Raw genomic sequence first — 10,411 nt, forward strand, 5'->3', positions numbered from 1 at the left:
AACAATTGCAAGATTAATGTCATTCAAGATTTATCTAGTAGGTTTTTTTGTGGAAAAAAAGTAAAATAAATGAAATTATGAGATTAAAGGCGGAGTCCACGATGTTTGAAAAACGGTTTGGAAAAGGAGACGGGCCGACTACCAAAACACACTTATAGCCAATCAAATCAAATCAAATGCCGGGTTGCGTATGTGTGGGGCGGGTCTATCAACAGAAGGTCCAGATTCTATTGGGGTAGGGGCGTGTTTGTTTAGGCGATTTCAAATATCAACACTGGCTTTCAAACATCATGGACTCCGCCTTTAAAGTCATAATATTTTGAGAATAAAGTCAATATAACGAGAATAAAGTTGTAATATTTTGAGAATAAAGTTATAATATTCTCATTATATTGACTTTATTTGCATTATATTCACTTAATCTCGAAATATTACAACTTTTTTCTCGTTATTTTTACTTTTTTCTCACACAACTTAAATATTTTTACTTTATTCTCGTCATATTGACTTTATTCTCGGAATATTACAACTTCATTCTCATTATTTTTACTTTATTCTCACAATATTACGACTTTATTCTCATTATTTTTACTTTATTCTCACAATATTACGACTTTATTCTCATTATTTTTACTTTATTCTCACAATATTACGACTTTATTCTCATTATTTTTACTTTATTCTCACAATATTACGACTTTATTCTCATTATTTTTACTTTATTCTCACAATATTACGACTTCATTCTCATTATTTTTACTTTATTCTCACAATATTACGACTTTATTCTCATTATTTTTACTTTATTCTCACAATATTACGACTTTATTCTCATTATTTTTACTTTATTCTCACAATATTACGACTTTATTCTCATTATTTTTACTTTATTCTCACAATATTACGACTTTATTCTCGTTATTTTTACTTTATTCTTGTTATATTGACTTTATTCTCATTATTTTTACTTTATTCTCACAATATTACGACTTTATTCTCGTTATTTTTACTTTATTCTTGTTATATTGACTTTATTCTCATTATTTTTACTTTATTCTCACAATATTACGACTTTATTCTCGTTATTTTTACTTTATTCTCACAATATTACGACTTTATTCTCGTTATTTTTACTTTATTCTCACAATATTACGACTTTATTCTCGTTATTTTTACTTTATTCTCACAATATTACGACTTTATTCTCATTATTTTTACTTTATTCTCACAATATTACGACTTTATTCTCATTATTTTTACTTTATTCTCACAATATTACGACTTTATTCTCATTATTTTTACTTTATTCTCACAATATTACGACTTTATTCTCGTTATTTTTACTTTATTCTTTTTATATTGACTTTATTCTCATTATTTTTACTTTATTCTCACAATATTACGACTTTATTCTCATTATTTTTACTTTATTCTCACAATATTACGACTTTATTCTCGTTATTTTTACTTTATTCTTGTTATATTGACTTTATTCTCATTATTTTTACTTTATTCTCACAATATTACGACTTTATTCTCATTATTTTTACTTTATTCTCACAATATTACGACTTTATTCTCGTTATTTTTACTTTATTCTTGTTATATTGACTTTATTCTCATTATTTTTACTTTATTCTCACAATATTACGACTTTATTCTCGTTATTTTTACTTTATTCTCACAATATTACGACTTTATTCTCGTTATTTTTACTTTATTCTCACAATATTACGACTTTATTCTCATTATTTTTACTTTATTCTCACAATATTACGACTTTATTCTCATTATTTTTACTTTATTCTCACAATATTACGACTTTATTCTCATTATTTTTACTTTATTCTCACAATATTACGACTTTATTCTCATTATTTTTACTTTATTCTCACAATATTACGACTTTATTCTCGTTATTTTTACTTTATTCTTGTTATATTGACTTTATTCTCACAATATTATGACTTTATTCTCGTTATTTTGACTTATTCTTGTTATATTGACTTAATTCTCGTTATATTGTCTTTATTCTCGTTATATTGACTTTATTCTCACGACATTAACACTTTATTCTCATTATTTTTACTTATTCTTGTTATATTGACTTTATTGTCTGAATATTACAACTTTATTCTCGTTATTTTTGCTTTATTCTCACAATATTACAACTTTATTCTGGTTATTTTTACTTTATTCTCACAATATTACAACTTTATTCTCATTATTTTAACTTATTCTTGTTATATTGACTTTATTCTCATTATTTTTACTTTATTCTCACAATATTACGACTTTATTCTCATTATTTTTACTTTATTCTCACAATATTACGACTTTATTCTCATTATTTTTACTTTATTCTCACAATATTACGACTTTATTCTCGTTATTTTTACTTTATTCTTGTTATATTGACTTTATTCTCATTATTTTTACTTTATTCTCACAATATTACGACTTTATTCTCGTTATTTTTACTTTATTCTTGTTATATTGACTTTATTCTCATTATTTTTACTTTATTCTCACAATATTACGACTTTATTCTCGTTATTTTTACTTTATTCTTGTTATATTGACTTTATTCTCATTATTTTTACTTTATTCTCACAATATTACGACTTTATTCTCGTTATTTTTACTTTATTCTTTTTATATTGACTTTATTCTCACAATATTATGACTTTATTCTTGTTATTTTGACTTATTCTTGTTATATTGACTTTATTCTCGTTATATTGACTTTATTCTCGTTATATTGACTTTATTCTCGTTATATTGACTTTATTCTCACGACATTAATACTTTATTCTCATTATTTTTACTTATTCTTGTTATATTGACTTTATTCTTTTTATATTGACTTTATTGTCTGAATATTACAACTTTATTCTCGTTATTTTTGCTTTATTCTCACAATATTACGACTTTATTCTGGTTATTTTTACTTTATTCTCACAATATTACAACTTTATTCTCATTATTTTAACTTATTCTTGTTATATTGACTTTATTGTCTGAATATTACAACTTTATTCTCGTTATTTTTACTTTATTCTTGTTATATTGACTTTATTCTCACGACATTTCAGTTTTTCTCCATTGGTTTGGCTCATTTCTTGAAACAGAAATTACATTCTCAAAACAACATGGACAAACCTCCAAACCACTTGGCAAGTGTTCACAACAGAATTGAATTTCTCATTCATTTCATCAAATTGCAAATATCTAAGTACATGTCTCAATAGCTCAGTACATCTTTGCAACTGATTAAGTACAGGTAGCCTACATTTAGCACAATTTCCAAGTGAATAGATCTTGGAGATCTAAACTGATTGGTTGATTCTCAGTCTAATGGTTGTTTACTCCAAAATGTGTCAGCGTCATTTCATTGTATAAGTCATCACATGCACAATAGTCTGTTCAATTGGCAAAATTAGTCAAGAACATAATACCATGAATAACATATATGAATGCTTTGAACATTTGATACATTTATTACAGCAATTGACATCAGGTAAAACTAAAACTTGACTAACAAAGTAGGAGTTTACGCTTTTGTAGAGAATAATGGCATTTAAAGGAAACGAGGCCCCTCACATCCTCGTGTTTGTGGATGAAGCTGGCTTCAACCTGGCCAAGGGCCGAAGACGTGGCCATAAAATGATTGCCCACCGGGCCACGGTGGATGTCCGAGGCCAGTGAGGGGGCAATATTACTATGTTTGATGCCATATCTGAGAATGGTGTGGCCACTCACATCCCCAGTCTTGGCCCATACTATACACAGATGCTCCTCATCTTCTTGGACCGCCTTCATTTTGATTTGATTCCTCAAAATGAGAAAGGTCTCGTCGGGCCTCACCTACCACAATATGTCATTGTATGGGACAATGTGAATTTCTACCGTGGCCTGCTAATCAGGGACTGGTTCACTACTCATCCAAGGATGGTCATGGTGTTCCTACCACCTTACTCTCCTTTCCTCAATCCTACTGAGTTTTTCTCCTCTAGGAGGTGGAGATATATGAGCATAGGGCTCAAAATCAAAGGTCCCTGCTCCATGATGAACGTTGCGTGTTAGGATATTACAGGAGATCAGTGTAGGGGATGGTTGCGACAGGCACGCCGTTTTGTTCCCTCGTTGCATCGCAAGGGAGAATAATACACTGTGATGTGGATGAGAATCTGTGGCCAGACAGACAGCAGCGTGTGGATGGTCAGGAGGGTGAGGATGGTGGCCAGGAGAGGAAGGGTGAGGACAGCGACCAGTGAAGAAATGTTAGTTCTGAAACTCCCGCATTATTTACAGCAGGCTGCATATAATTTTCATTGTTTTTTGTGTTTATATTCGAGTATATTATGCTTTATATATTTTATTTTGGTCTGGTGTATGGAAGTTACTTTGTGTGTGAATAAAAGTCGTTACAATTTCCTTGGCAGTGTGAGTGCAATGTGTGGTGTCAAACCTTGGAGGCTACTCTTCCCTAAAATACATTTTTTTTTTTCAGTTTTATACACAATTGTATTCTGTTAGCTAGACAAAAAACAGTACAGTAACCATTGTCAATAAAGGGCTAAGACTGAAAGGTGGACATAAGAGATATTTCAATGATCCCCTGCCATAGTGACAAAACATCTAAACATTTCGACTTGCAGTGCTTACACAATGCCAAAGGGACGATGCATTTTGGGGGCACTGACTGTTAAAATGAGAAGGATATTTAGTTTTGAAGCATGAGTGAACAGTTTTGGGAAATATATGAGCTTTTGCAAGTAAGCTATAGTGTTGAGCTGAACTGTAAGACTGTTTTGCCAAATTATCTTAGAGTTTTGAGAATGTAATTTCTGTTTCAAGAAATGAGCCAAACCAATGGAGAAAAACTGTAATACTTTATTCTCATTATTTTTAGTTATTCTTGTTATATTGACTTTATTGTCTGAATATTACAACTTTATTCTCGTTATTTTTACTTTATTCTCACAATATTACAACTTTATTCTCGTTATTTTTACTTTATTGTCTGAATATTACAACTTTATTCTCGTTATTTTTACTTTATTCTCACAATATTACGACTTTATTCTCGTTATATTGACTTTATTCACACAATATTACGACTTTATTCTCGTTATTTTTACTTTATTCTCACAATATTACAACTTTATTCTCGTTATTTTTACTTTATTCTCACAATATTACGACTTTATTCTCGTTATTTTTACTTTATTCTCACAATATTACGACTTTATTCTCGTTATTTTTACTTTATTCTCACAATATTACGACTTTATTCTCGTTATTTTTACTTTATTCTCACAATATTACGACTTTATTCTCGTTATTTTTACTTTATTCTCACAATATTACAACTTTATTCTCGTTATTTTTACTTTATTCTCACAATATTACGACTTTATTCTCGTTATTTTTACTTTATTCTCACAATATTACAACTTTATTCTCGTTATTTTTACTTTATTGTTGTTATATTGACTTTATTCTCGTTATATTGACTTTATTCACACAATATTACGACTTTATTCTCATTATTTTTACTTATTCTCGTTATATTGACTTAATTCTCCAAATATTTTGACTTTATTCTCATTATTTTGACTTTATTCTTGTTATATTGACTTTATTCTTGTAATTTTACGACTTTATTCTCATTATATTGATTTTATTCTTACAATATTATGACTTTATTTTCATTATATTTACTTTATTCTTGAAATATTACATATTTTGACTTTTTTTCTTGAAAAACTAGTTAAATCAATTAAACCGCATTATAATGATTTTGGCCATAATCCTCCAGGATTGAAAACAGCCTAAATGAGATTGAGATATCATTAAAAAAATATATATTATATGTTTCCTATAAAAGTGCTAAGAATTTGTTCAATATTTCTATAGCATTCATTGAAGTTTATTAGCAGTTTTATACTATAACTTCAGACAAAAGCTGAAAAGTCAGATAAGGGCTGTAGACTGTTGCTTTCATTTATGCATCATTAGCTGTTATTGTTACTCTATTGGTAAAGCATTGCATTAGCAACACAAAGGTCATGGATTCAGTTCCAAGGATCACATGAAATGCACTTCAAGTCTCTGCCAAATGCATGAATGTAAATGTAAAATGTCGCTGCAGCCTCAATCAAGTTTTTGGCTGGGTGAACGGTACAGGACATAGATTGTAAAAGCTGTCGAAAAACAGAAAGAGAAAGAGTTGGATTGTCAGGTGCTGTTGGCAAAGGTTAATACCCTGCTTTAATAACAGGATGCAGCTGTTGGCTTCATGAATGCATGAGGTGAACTAAGAGTGGCTTTGACCAGAAGATCGCCCCATAAGTCTTCTCCGGCCCGTCACTAAATGCTTTTTTCACATTGTATCGGTTACAGGGAACCGGCGATAACGTGGTTGGTTTGGCAGCGTGCGCTGAAAAACTGGCTGGTAGAACAATGAGTGCCAGCGATGGACGGACACATTGGCGATTATCGAATAATATATGCTGAACTTTTTTGAAATTATGAACAAATAACATGAAAGCGGTTGCATGAAAGACATGCCAGTGAGGAAATAGGGGCAGGTGGCTCTGAACCCAGCCGGATTCCTGACCATTGTTACTGCGTTGTGTGACCCTACTTTGGGAACATGATCCGGTCGTCATTGATTGATCGTTACTCCACATTCCTCAACTCTTTGAAGTCTGCCTTCAAAATCAAAGCCGTCTCAAGTCTTATTGTCTTGTGTCAAGCGCTAATGCATGCATTATAATGAGGCTTATTGTCTGGTCATGCTGATCTATTGTGTGATTGGTTTGCCCTCCTGCATGTGATGTTTACACCAAATCTCTTTGTTATCTCAATTGTTTCTCCTAGACTAAAGATGTAATGAAGACTGCTAGGTATCAAAATTAAATCAAGCATCTGTGAATGTGTTTATAATAGTGCATGTTGTGTTTGTCTATGTTAACTTGTATTGCCTCATGCACTCATCCTCCCACGCTCTTTGTCTGTTTCAGCCCAATCTCAGACGTTGAACCTCACGCACATCTGGAGCAGGAGCTGATGGCGTTTAAGAATAGCAGCCCTGTTAACCTGTGCTTCAGCAGATCCTCTCATGACCTGTCTGGATTTCTCCCGTCTGCATCTGAGACCACTCAGGGTCGACACACAGACCCCAACGGTCCAGATTACACACCGGGTTGGATAATTACATTAGATATCATACATAGTCACTGTATTCGGGAATGATGAAATTAATGTCAACACTGCAGACACTTTCGTGGTGATAGTGTTATGGGCGTTTCACACGGTACGTAGCAAGCGGTGAAATCGCCATGCCGCAACATCTTTTCTCGTGTAGTGGAAGCTCTTTGTGCACAATTTAGTGCAAATATGTTTATTTTTAATGGCTTGAAGAACCGTGTCTGTGGAAGGGGCAGGATTTTTGGCGAGCGTACTGACTCTGCAATCGCCCTCTTTTTGCCTCCTATTGAAAATGAACTAGACACTCACGGTTGCTGTGTACCGTGTAAACGCCCATTACAGTTAAGGTACCAAGAGACCAGATGACTTTGGGCCAGATCCACACCAGCGCAGATTCGGCCCAGGTCGTCTGTCGGCGTACTGTATGATATATGGGTACAGTGCTGTTTGTTTATATGTGCAGATAAAAAAAACATTTACCTTCATACAGACGGTAACTTGATAGATCAGTTTTGTAAAGAATATGACATAATTTTTTATAAAAATTTATTTATGTAAAAATAAGCAGTGTGTAAAATCTGCATATTTGAATTTAGTGTTATTATATTTGAATTTAGTGTTATTATATTTGAATTTAGTGTTATTATATTTGAATTTAGTGTTATTATATTTGAATTTAGTGTTATTAATTTTAATTTAGTGTTATTATATTTTAATTTATGTTAATAAATGTTAATTTAGTGTTATTATTAGTCATCCAAATTTCATCCAACACCAGTACACTGCAAAAATGACTTTCTTACTTGTGTCTTGTTTTCAGTACAAATATCAAAAAATTCTTTAATCAAGATGCATTTTCTTGATGAGCAAGAAGAAAAAGAAAATAAGTCTAGTTTTTACACCAAAAATATAAAATTTAAGTGAATTTGTGCTTAAAACAAGCAAAAAAGGTAAGAAAAAAACTTGAAACAAGTTTACTTAATTCTCTTAATTCAAAAAAAGTAAAAAAAAAATCTTTTTTTTCTTTCTTACCCCACACTGCAAAAAAAAAGAATCGTAGTATTTTGTCTTGTTTTCAGTAAAAATATCAAAAAATTCTTAAATTAAGATGCTTTTTCTTGATGAGCAAAACGACCCAAGAAAATAAGTCTAGTTTTTAGACCAAAAATATCAAATTTAAGTGATTTTGTGCATGAAACAAGAAAAAAAATCTGCCAATGGGGTAAGCAAATATTTATTGAATTTTTTTTACTTTAATGTTTATGAAAAATGTTCAAGATTTTTTTGCTTACCCCATGATATTTTTGGTCTAAAAAATAAACTTATTTTCTTGGGTCGTCAAGAAAAAGCATCTTTATTTAAGAATTTTTAAATGTTTTTACTGAAAACAAGACAAAAAACTAATCATTTTTTTCTTGAAAATAATTTTTTCATTGGCAGATTTTTTTTTTTTTGCATGTTTCAAGCACAAATTCACTTAGATTAAATATTTTTGTCAAAAAATAGACTTATTTTCTTAGGTCATTTTGCTCATGAATTTTTTGATATTTGTACTGAAAACAAGACAGAAATATTAAGTAAGCGAGTAATTTTTTGCAGTGTAGACATTAACATTAATCCTATTGTATGTTGTTTTCCCTTTTAAGTGTGAATGTGGAGAAACAAACCTGTGAAGATGAAGATGGACAAAAGACATGGATTACACCTTGATTTGTTTAAAAACAAGAGCATATGAAAGCAAATATGAAAATTTCCTGAACATATGAAAGCTGATGATTTTATGAAAGGTTTTGTCAATGAAAGTTGCTATTTACAACACATTTGACTCGTAGTAGTGAAGCATTTCTGAGTTTAATGAGGACAAAATTTAGGGCGGGACTAAATTGTATTAGTAAGAAATAGATTGGATGGGGAAAAGTGGTCTCTGTATGATCGGACTGTTCGGAGAAGAGAACATTTATGAAGACAAACAGTTTTGTTTAAGATATTGAGTAGGAGGTTTTAAGATAAGGTAAGGTCAGTGTTTTTTTGTTGATCATTATTTTGTCAGTCTTTATACTAACAGTAGCTACAAAATGACTTTCACAAGCACAAGGAAACCAGTCAGAAATCTTTTTATGAAAACTCTTTGTGTGTTTTTATCTGTGTGGTGTAAGATGTATTGTATTCACAGCGGATCGGCTTGTGTCGGGGTGTCAGACTGTCCTTTGGGGTGAGGTAGTAGGTTGTATAGTTGTGGGGTGATATACTTCCTGTTAGATAACTATACAACTTACTGTCTTTCCTGAAGAGGCTGTAATATCTTCATCATCATCATCATCTTCTTCTTCAAGCCGTGCAGACACCAGAAGTGAAACCTGTGAGGAGTCGACCTCTTTCATCAGATTTATTTCTTATTAAAAGTGAATGAAGTGTGAAATGTGTCTGGGTTCTTCTGATGCTTATATACCGAGGGTTGTTTGAGTGGTTTGTTTGGATTGATTGATTGATTGATTGATTGATTGATTGATTGATTATGGGATGGTTCGGGTTGTTCCTGATGTTCGTACAGGGTGAGGTAGTAGGTTGTGTGGTTTCAGGGTAGTGATTTTGCCCCATCAGGAGGTAACTATACAACCTACTGCCTTCCCTGGAGGGCAGCGATACAGCCACTGCAGAGGACGCCGACGTCTCCAATGCCATCCGGATATAAAGGTACATACAGATTATCTTACAAAATACATTTATGTAACTCCGTACTTGATCAGTTAACTGATATAGGAAGTTTTTTGTCAAGTAGATAAAGAACATCATTAATATCTATCTGAGTTAATCTTCAATAAATGTCTTATAATTACTTTTTGTGTTGTTTCTTTATTGCACATTGCTTGATTTATAAAGAAAATCATTACTACACATTACATACTACATACACAAATATCAACATGTCTCTACAAAGTCTTAACTTTTTATTTTTTGATTCAAAAGCCAGCATTCTTTATAGATTTTTAATAATGGCTATACAGTATATATTTAGTCTTATCCCAGGTCCATTAAGAAAGGAAAAGCCGTCAATCAATATCACAATATCACATTATGTGTTATTGTAAAATGTTTTGGGTAAATTGGTGTTTATTTAGAAAATATTACATGAAAAATACTTAAAAATTATTGTTGGCAAGGCGGAGCACTCCTAACCTGAGCTACAGGTTGC

General features: G+C 31.4%; 1 long non-coding RNA gene across 3 annotated transcripts in view; it reads left to right on the top strand.

Annotated features, from left to right (window-relative positions):
- LOC135768195 (uncharacterized) overlaps window positions 1–10,072 on the top strand; it is a 24,839-nt gene extending 14,767 nt beyond the window's left edge. For 2 of the 3 annotated variants that reach the window (XR_010542096.2, XR_010542095.2), the window contains one exon: window positions 7,032–10,072. This is a non-coding gene — a long non-coding RNA (uncharacterized lncRNA). The remainder of the gene's footprint in view (window positions 1–7,031) is intronic. The other variant, XR_010542097.2, reaches the window with a different exon arrangement.
- The last annotated feature ends 339 nt before the right edge of the window (window positions 10,073–10,411 follow it).

This window comes from Paramisgurnus dabryanus, chromosome 23 (assembly GCF_030506205.2).
Source record: "Paramisgurnus dabryanus chromosome 23, PD_genome_1.1, whole genome shotgun sequence".
NCBI classification, from domain to species: domain Eukaryota; kingdom Metazoa; phylum Chordata; class Actinopteri; order Cypriniformes; family Cobitidae; genus Paramisgurnus; species Paramisgurnus dabryanus.